Source organism: Giraffa tippelskirchi, chromosome 2, assembly GCF_054371585.1.
Source record: "Giraffa tippelskirchi isolate mGirTip1 chromosome 2, T2T-mGirTip1v1.2.pri, whole genome shotgun sequence".
Lineage (NCBI taxonomy): Eukaryota > Metazoa > Chordata > Mammalia > Artiodactyla > Giraffidae > Giraffa > Giraffa tippelskirchi.
This window is the reverse complement of record NC_137276.1, coordinates 231,990,540-232,004,161: the sequence shown is the minus strand read 5'-3', so window position 1 is coordinate 232,004,161 and position 13,622 is coordinate 231,990,540. Positions and strand designations below refer to the sequence as shown.

General features: G+C 47.2%; 1 protein-coding gene across 6 annotated transcripts in view; it reads left to right on the top strand.

The window, feature by feature from the left end:
• The window catches only part of ERG (ETS transcription factor ERG), a 322,953-nt gene that overhangs the window by 127,037 nt on the left and 182,294 nt on the right, over positions 1-13,622 (top strand). The gene's annotated exons all lie outside the window — the stretch shown is intronic.

The window sequence follows — 13,622 nt, the reverse complement described above, 5'->3', positions numbered from 1 at the left end:
CATGGGCTTGTGAGTGTCTTAATGCAGAGTCTCATGAAGTATGGGATGGGGTCCTGGGGCAGATACGGGAAGATCCCGGTAATTCCAAGTTGCTCTAAGCGGGCTGCCCTGCGGGGGCATGCCCTCCGGCATGGGCCGGAGTGAGGGGCTACTTCACAGTTAACCAGAGAAGACTAAAATCTCTTTGTTGTTGTTCAGTCGCTAAGTCACGTCCAGCTCTTTTGCAACCCCTTGGACTGTAGCCAGCCTGGCTCCTCTGTCCTTGGGATTTCCTGGGCAAGAATACTGGAGTGGGTTGCCATTGCCTTCTCCAGGGGGTCTTCCCGATGCAGGAATCGAACCTGTGTCTTCTGCACTGGCAGATGGTGGATTCTTTACCACATGGGAAGCCCACTAATAGCTCTGACGAACCACCGAATTTCAGGGGTCCAATGAAAGAAGTTTATTTCTCACTCAGTTCAAGGCAGGGGTTCCTGGTGTGGTGCTTCTCCTGGCATCTTTCTTGTAGGCAGTGACTCAGGAATCCAGTCTCCTTCCCGCCCAGCCTCTGCCTAGACTTTGCTCTTCTGCATGTCCTCAGAAGCCTTTCCATTCTCAGCCACTGGGTGGGAGAGAGAAGGGGTAATTGGGAGTATACAAGAGTTGCATAGACCATCATGGCTTCTGCCCACTTCCCATTGGCCAGAATTCAGTCACATGACCACACTGACTGCAAGGGGTGCTGGGAAATGTAGTCTCTTGGGTACCTAGGAGGAAAAGGGACATTATCAAAGACTTATTTAGCCAGTTCTCCTGTGCCCACAGAGTGCTGTGGAAACCTGACTGAGTCACAGAGGAGCTGCAGGTCCGTCATTTCACATTCCTCTCTCTGTCTGTGACTTTTCTTCCTCTGTCTCCTTCTATGACTATAAAATAAAAGTCTTTTTGTTCTTTTCTCCAATGACAAAGCTCTATATGTCATTGTGAACAGCTGAACAAAAATTAAAATCATTACATAAAACCTTACCGACTTAGATACCCACAATCAATATTTTGATGGACGTCGTTCCAGTCTATGCTTTCATGAACAAAATGACATATACCTATTTTTGCCAAAAAGGGGTATTTAATAAACATTTTTGAAACTGCCCTTGTATTGAATAACTCATTTTAACATAGCAGGTGTGAAAATGTGCCCTTTCATCCTGAATTATGTGTACAGAAGTTTGTCTTGAGATTCTCTAGCCTGTTTCATCCAATTGTTAGTTTTCTGTTTCTCCTGCCTGGTGCCCTTGCTGATTCATCTGCCTCCTATTTCTTGCACCACAAACCTTATGCCACATTGACCCCCACTTCCATCAGCCCGTCTGTGGCCAGCGGTAGCTGCAGCCTCTGTTTTCTCAGTTCTGGGAGTCGCCGCTCACATGGGAGCCGTGGAGCAGAGTTTGAGTGTGAGGACCTCCCGTGCCCTTCCCATCCCTCCCCTCTCTCCCAGACCCCCGGCTCCTCGCCCGCCCGCCAAGTCCCTGACCGGCTCCTCCAGCTTCCCCTGCCCGGGCCGGCCAATCACCTGCCCCTGCCGTGCCAGCCTTCCTGCCTGCGGCGCCAACCCAGCAGGAGGTCTTCCGGATTCTCTTGCCCCGTCTGCCCTTGGATGAGGCGCCCCGCACCGGCCTTAGCAGTTAGCACCGACCCTGGGAGCAGTTAGCTCTGGGGCCGGACGATGTCACCCAGGGCGCAGGGTGAATTCTGATCAGTGACCCAGAGGACTCAGGAATAACAGGGGCAGCTGAAGTCCCTCTTTTTCCTGCCTCCCATGCGCTGCGGTGAGGCGAGGCTTCTGCAGCCTTCTGGAAGGCGTCTGCGGGTCTCCGTAGAGGGCCGTCTCTCCCATCTGTGGCTTGTCCTGGGGCGGCAGTGCATAGGCTTGCTCCCCACGCCTCCTTCCTTGCCTGCCTCACCCTCACTCTCACCACCCTGGGTTTGCATCTCTCAAACGAAGAAACGGCTCTCAGGCTTAGCATCAGGATACACCTTCTAAGAAACCCAGGCTGAGACACCTCCTGTGAGCAAAGATTATTGCTGGTGTGTTGTGTCTCAATTCTTTCTTTTCTCCATGCAAATAAATACATGCATATAAACTAGCCTTTGTTTTGCCAATGTCATCTCCCGTGACGTGGTCCAGTTATGCAACTGAAGAAGTTGTGAGTGTGAAAGAATTCCCGGCAGACACTCCACTGTGCTTTACCGTCTGTGTGTGTGTGTGTGTTTATTTATTTTTGTCTGGGCTGGGTCTTCTTGCCGCGTGGCCTTTTCTCTGGCTCCGGGGAGCGAGGCGACCCTCCCGTTGCTGTGCTTGGTCTTCTCATTGCCGTGGCTTCCTTTGTTGTGGAGCTCGGCCTCAACGCACGCGGCTTCCGTAGTGGCAGCACGTGAGCTCAGGACTTGCCACGCCCGGGGCCTGGAGCGCAGACTCCATGGTTGTGGCCCGCGGGCTCGGCTGCTCTGCAGCACGTGAGACCTTCCCAGACCAGGGATGGAACCTGCGTCTCTTGCATTGGCAGACGGATTCCTTACCACTGAGTCCCCAGGGAAGCCCGGAGATGGACACCTCCTTGACGGCAAATCACAGAAAAGCATTTTGAACACCTAGGCTAGGGGAGCCTGAGCTTTCCTAGATAGACACTTCCAGTTGGAGATTTTTGTGGAGTGGCTAAACTAGCTACTTGGATATGTCCCTGTTTTGTCTGCACAGCTGGGCAGTGTCAGGATGTGCAATAGAGTGTCATCTTAATTGAGAACTTCCCTAATCCTCTGGACTTCCCTGGTGGCTCGGATGGTAAAGCGTCTGCCTACAATTCCGGAGACCTGGGTTCGACCCATGGGTTGGGAAGATTCTCTGGAGAAGGAAATGGCAACCCACTCAAGTACTCTTGCCTGGAATATCCCATGGACAGAGGAGCGTGGTAGGCTACAGACCAGGGGGTCGCAAAGAGTCGGACATGACTGAGCGACTTCACTTTACTAATCCTCTGAGCAGCTGGCACATGATGCTTTTAACACATTGGTTGACAGTCTGAGATACTACGCATCATCCAGGGAGCATTAAAAAATGCCTGTGTCTTGTCCTCATCCCCAGAGATTCTAATTTAATTGATAGCAGATTGGCTTGTCTATCTTTTTAAAAAAAACGCCTCCAGGTGATTCTAATGTGCTTCCAAAAGTTTACACACAACTGTTGTAAATGATAACAAAAACAGTACTATCCAAAAGTCAGGGTATATAGAGTTTTTAAAAATTATCACTTAGTTTCCCTTTAAAAAAATCAGATGAGAATGGTCCCCGTTCGTGGTGCGTGTTATGTCTGACTCTTTGCAACACTTTGGACTATAGCCAGCCAGGCTCTGCTGTCCATGGGATTCTCCAGGCAAGAACTCTGGAATGGGTAGCCATTACCTTCTCCAGGGATATTCCCCACCCAGAGATCGAACCTGGATCTTCTACATTGTAGGTAGATTCTTTTCTGTCCGAGCCACCAGAGGATGGTCTCTGTTCAGGGGAAGCATATTTAGGATCTCAAAACGGTTGCCTATATTGGTTTAAGAGGCCTTATTTTTTTTAACATAATTTTAAAAATTAAGTGGATAATGAATAACTATCAACTTACGTTTAGTGCCACAATTTTTATTTTTTAAGATGTTCTTGGTGTGGACCATTTTTAGTCTTGTAGCTCAGTCAGTAAAGAATCTACTTGCAATGCAGGAGACCTGAGTTCAATTCCTGGGTTGGGAAGATCCCCTAGAGAAGGAAATGGCAATCCACTCCAGTATGCTTGCCTGGAGGATCCCATGGACAGAGGAGCCTGGAGGGCTTATAATGCATGGGGTTGCAAGAGTCAGACACGACTTAGTGACTAAACCACCACCACCACCATTTTTAGTCTTTATTGAATTTGTTACAATATTGTTTCTGTCTTCTTCTTATTGTTATTATTTTGGCTCTGAAGCATGTGGGATCCTCACTTCCCGACGAGGGATTGAACCCACACCACCCAACGTTGGAAGGTGAAATCTTAACCATTGGGCCACCAGGGAAGTCTTTACCATTTTTAAAATAAGCAGTCATCGGTCTCTTTATTGCTTGAGTCCAAAGCCCGGTTCTTGGGGTTGGCTGTGATCCTGACTCAGATAATTAAAGGTTGCAGAGGGAGACAAGAGGGGCATCTTTTGCTAGTTTTTGCTTTCGCTGAGTTGCTAAGAGGTGCGATTTGTGTCTCTGTGGCTCTGTGTCATCATACACCTCACCAAAGTCTGATGCAAAACAGCAATGATTATGTAATTTTCAGTTATCTTAGCTACTTTTCTGCTTAGCATCTATGTGTTAAATTAGACAGGGAGGAAAGGATTATGTTATGTTTTATGCATTTTGCACTTTTTATTGCATGTGATTATACCTTAAAATTTAAATACTGCCTCAAATTAAATAACGATGGTTCAGTCTTACAGAAGATGCTGGCTGGGGTAGCAAAGATTCTCGTGTTGGGCTGTTTCTGGCCTATTAGATTCATGGAAGTATTAATATTTCAGGGGCCAAGAGTGTACTGAATGGGCCGAGGGCGCTGTTTTATCTTACTTTTGTAGATGTAGGTGGTGATGTGCTGTGTACTTAGTTGCTCAGTCGTGTCCGACTCTGGGCTGGCTCCTCTGTCCATGGAATTCTCCAGGCAACAATATTGGAGTGGGTTGCCATTCCCTTCCCCAGAGTATCTTTCTGACCCAAAAATCAAACCTGGGTCTCCTGCATTGCAAGCAGATTCTTTCCTCTCTGAGTCACCCGGTTTCACCTATGGAAGGCAAATCAGTTTCCACAGAGTAAATAAAACAAACAAAGCAAACCAAAAAACATTCACGAGCCAGCATCATCTGAGTGCATTATGGTTCTAAGGGCAGGCGTCATTTGGGGCCTTGCTGCTGCCTTTTCAGAGTTAAGTGCTCACTGCTCACCTTGCCTTCTTTCTTGTGTGGTCTTAGGAGAATCACTTCCAGAGGCCCTTTTTTTTTTTTTTTTTTTAAGTTTGATACCCTCTTCATTTTAATGCATTGATAGTGGGGTCTGTAAACGTCACTTGCAGACATGTACCCATGGTCAGCCAGGCTGGTCCTGCTGTGGATACAGAATATACCCTCTTCCATCACTAACTCAATTCCAAATATTTTAGCAAGAATAAACCTGTGGTCATCTACAAGGGAAGCTGGACATTAATTCCAAATCAGGACATTTAGGGTCAAGAATGTGGCAGAAAATCCTCATCTCTTCATTTAACTGTGTGAACTGACTTACAGCTTATCCAGCACAGACTTGACCAAGCAGATGGGAAATTCCCTGAGTCTCTGTTAGGTTCTTCCTTCTTCTCACAGCCTAGCTCTCCTACTCCCAACTCAGCAGAAATTACGAAAAGCAGTTCTCCAGACAGGCAGACCCTGTGCAGACAGGTACAATCACCTTCGAGGCTTAGGAGAGGAATATTATTCCTAATGCTTGTCAGCTGGGTTGAGAACCACTTCATGTGGCCATGCAGACAAGAAATAAATGGTCATCGATTCATTTTGCTTGGCACTTAGATGCGTTTGGATTGACCTGGACACTTCTTTACTTTTTAATTCTTTTTGGCCGCACTGCATGGCAAATCGGATCTTAGTTCCCCAGCCAAAGGGACTTCCCTGGTGGCTCAAACAGTGAAGAATCTGTCTGCGATGCAGGAGACCTGGGTTGCCTCCCCAGGTCAGGAAGATCCCCTGGAGAAGGGAATGGTGACCTGCTTCAGTATTCTTGCCTGGGAAATCTCATGGACGGAGGAGCCTGGTGGGCTACAGTCCATGGGGTCACGAAGAATCAGACATGACTGAGCGCCTCCTCCTTCTCCCCACCGACCAGGGATCAAACCTATGTCCCCTTGCAATGGAAGCATGGAGTCTTAAACACTGGACTGCTGGAGAAGTCCCTAACCCGAACACCTTTCTTATTGTGAAGAAATGTCCAGCTGAGGGAGGGAGCTTGACAAGGGGACATAACCAAGGTCAGAGGGTAGCTTGACCTTGGCATTTTGCACTGTCCACTCTGAGTTTCCCCAGAAGACGTGCAGTGGTTTCTGAAGTCGAGGCCAGGAATGAGCATCTTCCCAGCATCTCTCTGGGGGCTGTGGGCTGGACCAGGCTGTGTCTTGGTGCCACCCGCCTCTAGCGGGAAGTTCATTGTGTTTCTTTTAAGAAGGACACACGGATTAGGAAGTAAAAGGCCTTGACCCCGGAGTAGAGCTTGACCACTGTAAACACAGAGAAGGAAACATGTGTTCTCTTGAGGGTGTGGGCACTGGTGCCCAACACCTTAAAATGAGCTCATGTCAGGCTGTTGTGATGGTGGCAAAGATGGGCTGCATAGTAAGCAGTGGCTGAGATGCTATCACACGGGCCCACCTGAGTAAGGAAGGTCGTGTGAAACCAGGACGGGAGGAAGCCTCGGCCGGTCCCGGTGCTGCTGGGTGTGTGCTGGGTGGAAGAGGAAGCATCACAGGGCCTGCGATCAGAGCACTTCTCTGTGAGTGAGGGAGGGCTAAACAGCACCTCTTTCTCTCTCTCTTTAATCACTAAGTCGAGTCAGACTCCCGCGACCCCATGGACTGTAGCCCGCCAGGCGCCTCTGTCCGTGGATTCTCCAGGCCAGAACCCTGGGGTGGGTTGCCATGTCCTTCTCCAGGGGATCTTCCTGACCTAGGGATCGAACCCAGGTCTCCTGAACTGCAGGCAGATTCTTTACCGACTGAGCTACCAGAGAAGCTAGTTCTAATACACATGGATGGGGTAACAGGAAAGAAGTGAAAACTTCTGTGGGATTTTAAGCAGAAGGGTTACCACTCACATCTGGGGTAGAAACAGGCTTTGGTAATAAAGGGACAAGATGTGGGCGTGGAAGGTGGAGTTGGGTGTTGGCAGTGAGGTGTTCTGGGCAGAGCTTGTTGTTATTTAGTCGCTGAATCGTGCCCAACTCTTTTGCAGCCCCATGGACTGTAGCCCCAGAGAAGGCAATGGCACCCCACTCCAGTACTCTTGCCTGGAAAATCCCATGGACGGAGGAGCCTGGTAGGAAGGCTACAGTCCATGGGGTCGCTGAGAGTCGGACACGACTGAGCGACTTCACTTTCACTTTTCCCTTTCATGCCCTGGAGAAGGAAATGGCAACCCACTCCAGTATTCTTGCCTGGAGAATCCCAGGGATGGCGGAGCCTGGTGGGCTGCCGTCTATGGGGTCGCACAGAGTCGGACACAACTGAAGCGACTTAGCAGCAGCAGCAGCAGCAGCAGCAGGACTGTAGCCCACCAGGCTCCTCTGTCCATGGGATTCTCCAGGCCAGAACCCTGGGGTGGGTTGCCATGCCCTTCTCCAGGGGGATCTTCCTGACCCAGGGATCGAAACTGGGTCTCCTGCGTTTCTGTCTGAACCACCAGGGAAGCGAAGGGAGGAGTTAAAGATGACTGGAGGCTGGACATCGAGGCCCAGAAGACAGGGAGGCCATTTCTAGGAATGCGAAGGTTCATGAGGAAAGAAGAATGGAGTTGGATGGAAGAGAGGAGGGAGGAGAACTTTGGAGAATTTGGATTCTGACCTTTGGCTTGCAAGGGTTGAGTAGAGCTCTTGCGCAAGAAGTGGATTTCGAGCTAATGAGACAGCTCGGAGCTGGAGGATTTTGAACATGGATGAAGAGGGAGAGTCCCACCCTTGGGGAGTGGGTTTGGGTACCCCATGGAAGCTCTCTTGGTGGAGTTCACCCACAGCAGTCTTATAAGTAATTACAGATAAAGTGGGCCGAACGGCAAGGAGTGCTGACTGTTCTTTCTTTGAGAAATACAGGGGCGAAGGCCAGACCCCCATCATGTTTGTCTTTGTGTCTGAGAATCATAGCGCCTTCCTGGCTTAATTAGCTTTTGTTGAAACAGGGAAAGTGAGATACTGAATGTTGGCTTAAGCGGAATCAAGAGGTGTTTTGGATTATTTGTTTTAGGATAGAAGAAATTTCTCTTGCACAGAGAAAATATCCATCGCAGAAAGAAGGATGGAAGATACAAAAAGGAAAAGACCGTCGATAAGACTGCGAGCTAGCAAACCTTGGCAGGTCTGTTTCAAGGGCACAGAAGGAGGGGTTGAATTGGGAAAGGCACAAGGGAGATTTTTTTTCTCTGAGTCAAGAAAAAAGGGGGAGGAGATGGGTGAAGCTCCTGAGAAGCTCCTTGAGAGTGAGAGAGCACTTACTTTATGCGGCTTCATTCTTCTCAGCAACATAAGAAAGCAAGATCATCTCTGAGGGACCCGAAGGCAGGTTTGGGTTAGTGAAGTGAAAGTTGCTCGGTCGTGTCTGCCTCTTTGCCACGTCAGGCCAGAATACTGGAGTGGGTAGCCTTTCCCTTCTCCAGGGGGTCTTCCCAAACCTGGGATGGAACCCAGGCCTCCTGCATTGCAGGAAGGTTCTTTACCAGCTGAGCCACAAGGGAAGCCCAAGAATACTGGAGTGGGTAGCCTATCCCTTCTCCAGGAGATCTTCCCGACCTGGGAATCGAACTGGGGTCTCCTGCATTGCAGGCAGATTCTTAACCTGCTGAGCCACCAGGAAAGCCCCTAGGTTTGGGTTAAGAGACAGAAAAATAGAGGGCTTCCCTGCTGGCTCAGTGGGTAAAATATCCAACTGCAGTGCAGGAGACACAGGAGACACATGTTCAATCCCTGGGTTGAGAAAAGCCCCTGGAGAAGAGAATGGCAACCCACTTCAGTATTCTTGCCTGGGAAATCCTGTGGACAGAGGAGCCTGGCGGGCTACAGTCCAAAGGGTTGCAAAGACATGGACATGACTGAGTGATTAAGAACAATGGAGACAAATAGAAGGCGTTCAATAGCTGTGTTGGGTATGATGTAGGAAGTGAATTAGAAATGAAAAAAAAAATGTTAAGGAGCAGTAGTAAATTCCAAATCAACTCTAAAAAGTTGTAGAATTTGTGGTCGACATTGCACGGTTTCTCCAGCAAAGCTTAGTGTCTGGAATCGGGGTGAAGAAGGAAGCGGGGCTACCCAGCCTCTTGGTTAGGAAGGCGATGAGAGGTCTCAAGGGACCAGGAGGATAATCATGAGCTGACCACGAGGAGATTAAGTGAAGCCAGGAGCTGATAAGGGATCTGGGAAAACAGACCAGACACAGGCTGGGAAACTTAACAAGGGGCGTTTCAGAAAGGAGGAGGGTGGAGGAAGGATGCAGAGAGAGGAGACTGTGGTTCGCGGAGGCGTTTGGTGAGAGATGCTCGTGCCCTCGTCAGGTCAGACCCCACGTGGGCTGTGTACCTCGTGTAATCATCCTCATCACGCTGGCCGGCTCGCCTGTCGGGTTTCAATGTCTGTGCGAATCGGATACCCTGGAAAGCAAATGTAAAATCGCCTCTCTCTCTGCCACGGGGAGACCGCGTCTGGAGTGTGTGGTTTCGTTCCAGCACTCCTTTTAACTGTGTCTGCCCCACGCATCCTGTCGTCTGACCCCGGGAAAGCCAGGACAGGAACGCTTCTCTGCCGCTGTGTCGCCGCCATCCCGTGCCCGGACCGTGACTTGACTCTCCTTTCCGGTCAGTCTCTTCTTCTGCTCTGACCTCCCTGGGGTCTGTCCTCCAGGCAGCTAAAAGTGACCTGTTGAAACACTCCATAGACCAGGTCACTCCTTGGCTGCAGACCTGGCGTCCGCCTGGGAGTAAAGGCCCCCGTCTTCACGCACGTCCATGAGCCTCTGCACCCTCTGACCTCGTCTACTAGGGCCTGGCCTTTTGTTCCCTCCACTCCAGCCACACAGGCTTCCCAGGTGTTTCTTGAGCATGTGCCTACCCCAGGGCCTTTGCAGATGTTGCTCCTTCAGTCTGCAAGGTTTTGCTCCCATGGAGTGGCTTATACCCTCACTTCCTTTAGTGTTAGTCGCTCAGTACAGTTCAGTCATGTCTGACTCTTTATGACCCCATGGACCACAGCAGGCCAGGCCTCCCTGTCCATCACCAACTCCCAGAGTTTACCCAAACTCATGTCCATTGAGTCGGTGATGCCATCCAACCATCTCATCCTCTGTCATCCCCTTCTCCTCCCGCCATCAATCTTTCCCAACATCAGGGTCTTTTCAAATGAGTCAGCTCTTCGCATCAGGTGGCCAAAATATTGGAGTTTCAGCTTCACCATCAGTCCTTCCAATGAACACCCAGGGCTGATTTCCTTTAGGATGGACTGGTTGGATCTCCTTGCAGTCCAAGGGACTCTCAAGAGTCTTTTCCAATACCACAGATCAAAAGCATCAATTCTTAGGCACTCAGCTTTCCTTATAGTCCAAGTCTCACATCCATACATGACCACTGGAAAAACCAAAGCCTTGAGTAGAAGGACCTTTGCTGACAAGGTGATGCCTCTGCTTTTTAATGTCTCTCTGCTGTCTAGGTTGGTCATAACTTTCCTTCTAAGGAGTAAGCATCTTTTAATTTCATGGCTGCAATCACCATCTGCAGTGATTTTAGAGCCCCCAAAAATAAAGTCAGCAACTGTTTCCACTGTTTCCCCATCTATTTGCCTGAAGTCATGTCCAGTTCTTTGTGACTCCTTCGACTGCAGCCCGCCAGGCTCCTCTGTCCATGGGATTCTCCAGGCAAGAATACTGGAGTGGGCTGCCATGCCCATCTCCAGGGGACTTTCCCAACCCAGGGATTGAACTTGGGTTTCCTGCATTGCAGGCAGATTCTTTACCATCTGAGCCAATAGGGAAACCCTCACCTCCTTTACATCTTTATCACCTTCCTTCAGGGAAGACTGGTCTTCCCTGCCCATCCTATCACTTCAGCCCTACTCTCCTTCTCAATTTTATGTCACCTTCGAACATGCTGTTAATTTTACTTTTTGTGAACTGCGTGTGTCTCCTTCAGTGAGAAGTAAGTTCACAAGGGCAGAGATTTTCATTTAACTTGTTTGTGGCTGTATCCTCACTTCAAGGGACAGTTCCTGATACATGATGGTTGCTCAGTAATGATCACTGAATGAATGAGTATTGAATTCATTCAGTTCAGTTCAGTCACTCAGTCTTGTCCAACTCTTTGCGATCCCATGAATTGCAGCAAGCCAGGCCTCTCTGTCCATCACCAACTCCCGGAGTCTAACCAAACCCATGTTCATCAAGTCAGTGATGCCATCCAACCATCTTATCCTCTGTTGTCCCCTTCTCCTCTTGCCCCCAATCCTACCCAGCATTAGGGTCTTTTCCAATGAGTCAACTCTTCGCATGAGGTGGCCAAAGTATTGGAGTTTCAGCTTCAGCATCAGTCCTTCCAATGAACACCCAGGATTGATCTCCTTTAGGATGGATTGATTGGATCTCCTTGCTGTCCAAGGGACTCTTAAGAGTTTTCTCCAACACCACAGTTCAAAAGCATCAATTCTGCGATACTCAGCTTTCTTCACCGTCCAACTCTCACATCCATACATGACCACTGGAAAAACCATAGCCTTAACTAGATGGACTTTTGTTGGCAAAGTAATGTCTCTGCTTTTAAATATGCTATCTAGGTTGGCCATAACCCTCCTTCCAAGGAGTAAGCGTCTTTTAATTTCATGGCTGCAATCACCATCAGCAGTGATTTTGGAGCCCAAAAAATAAAGTCTGACACTGTTTGCACTGTTTCCCCATCTATTTCCCATGAAGTGATGGGACCAGATGCCGTGATCTTAGTTTTCTGAACGTTGAGCTTTAAGCCAACTTTTTCACTCTCCTCTTTTACTTTCATCAAGAGGCTCTTGAGTTCTTCACTTTCTGCCATAAGGGTGGTGTCATCCTCATATCTGAGGTTATTGATATTTCTCCCAGCAATCTTGATTCCAGCTTGTGTTTCTTCCAGCCCAGCATTTCTCATGATGTACTCTGCATATAAGTTAAATAAGCAGGGTGACAATATACAGCCTTGACGTACTCCTTTTCCTATTTGGAACCAGTCTGTTTTTGCAGAAATTACATATGCCTTTGGTAGAAGGTTGAGAAAATACAGAAAAGCATAAAGAAGAAAATAAAAATAACCCATAATTCTGTATAGAAATAATCTCCACTCATACTTCGGTGTAATCTCTCTTTTTTAAACCTATTCATATGTAGTTGATATATTAATAGAGATGTTGGTAAATAGAATGTAATGACAGGAATCTGACCAGGAGGATGAAGATCTGGAATCAAATCATCTGAAGGATGGTGAGGGATTGAGGGATGTTTGGTCTGGAGATTATAGAAGGCCTTGGGGAATAAGAATGCTTTAGATATTATGATGCCTAAGACCAATTGTACTTATTCTGTATAGAGCTTGACTGGGCAGAACCTGCTTTCATGGTGAAAGCTACAGAAAGGGTTATTTCAGCTCCATAGAAAGATTAATTCTGTCTAATGTGATCACACACCAGTGGGACTAAATTCTGAAAGATAAACCTTTCCATCGCTGGAAGCTCAGATAGAAAGTCTGTGGCCACAGGCTTGCTGTGTGCTACTTGAGGGCTTTCATCTGAAGAATCTTAGGTAGCTGCAAAACAAATTAAAAAAGCTTAGTTTTAAACTGGTAACAGTAAATTTGCATGCAGTAATAGGACATTTCTTATACTTCTATGAATATTTTCCTCTTTCTATAAAATATCCTAGTTATTTCTTATAAAGTAATGACTTGTATGAATTGCCTACTTAATGTTTATTTACTTTTTTATTTTTCTGTGATAGACCCCTCTGTATTCACAGTTTAAATGTCACATTATCTGTGATGAATAGGAATGAATAGCTCTTCATAAGGTAGATTAATTGATTTTCTTTTGACAAAACTCTCTTTTGATTTTTAGATATCTATTCTTCCAGAAACATCAGGAACACATTAAGCTGCATAACAACTGTGATTTTAAAGCCATGTTTTGAAGACCCTCTAAACCAACTGGTATAAACACGGTTAAGCTCGTCATGGTGATGATGTCATCTGTCCTGTAAACACCTTTTAGCCTTCGGGAATCATAGCAAACCAATCAGCAGAATTCATAAACAAACCAAAGTACATACAAATAAAAGTCAGTGATTTGAGTAATTTAATTGGAAAACTCACAGGGCATCGTGATGGATTTATAAATGAGGTGGTAGAACTCACAGTATATGGTATTTTTCCTTTGAGGCTGTTGATATTTTCAGATTATCTATTTTTAAGAACGATGACATGATTTCCACTTGAGTCACTCTGGTTAGTACATTGCAGATTGTATGTTTTATTCAATATAGATTTTAAGTCAGTTTGAAATAAAACTTTTTTGCAGTAAAACTGGTGGCATTTTCATCTCACTCACAAAATAAGTTTCAGCTAGTTCGATTCTGTTTAAGCCTCACGTATTGCCTTAAAAATGCATACGGTGGTTGCTTTTTTCAGTTAATGTTAGTGATAGATCAGCCATGTATGGCTTGTTTACTGCTACAGCAAGTGGTAGTCTATGGTTTAAAATAAGTCTTTCCCGTTATTATTAATGTGTAATTAAGTGTGTTATAATAATGCAAAGTGAAATGGGAGACAAAGCATTTTTGT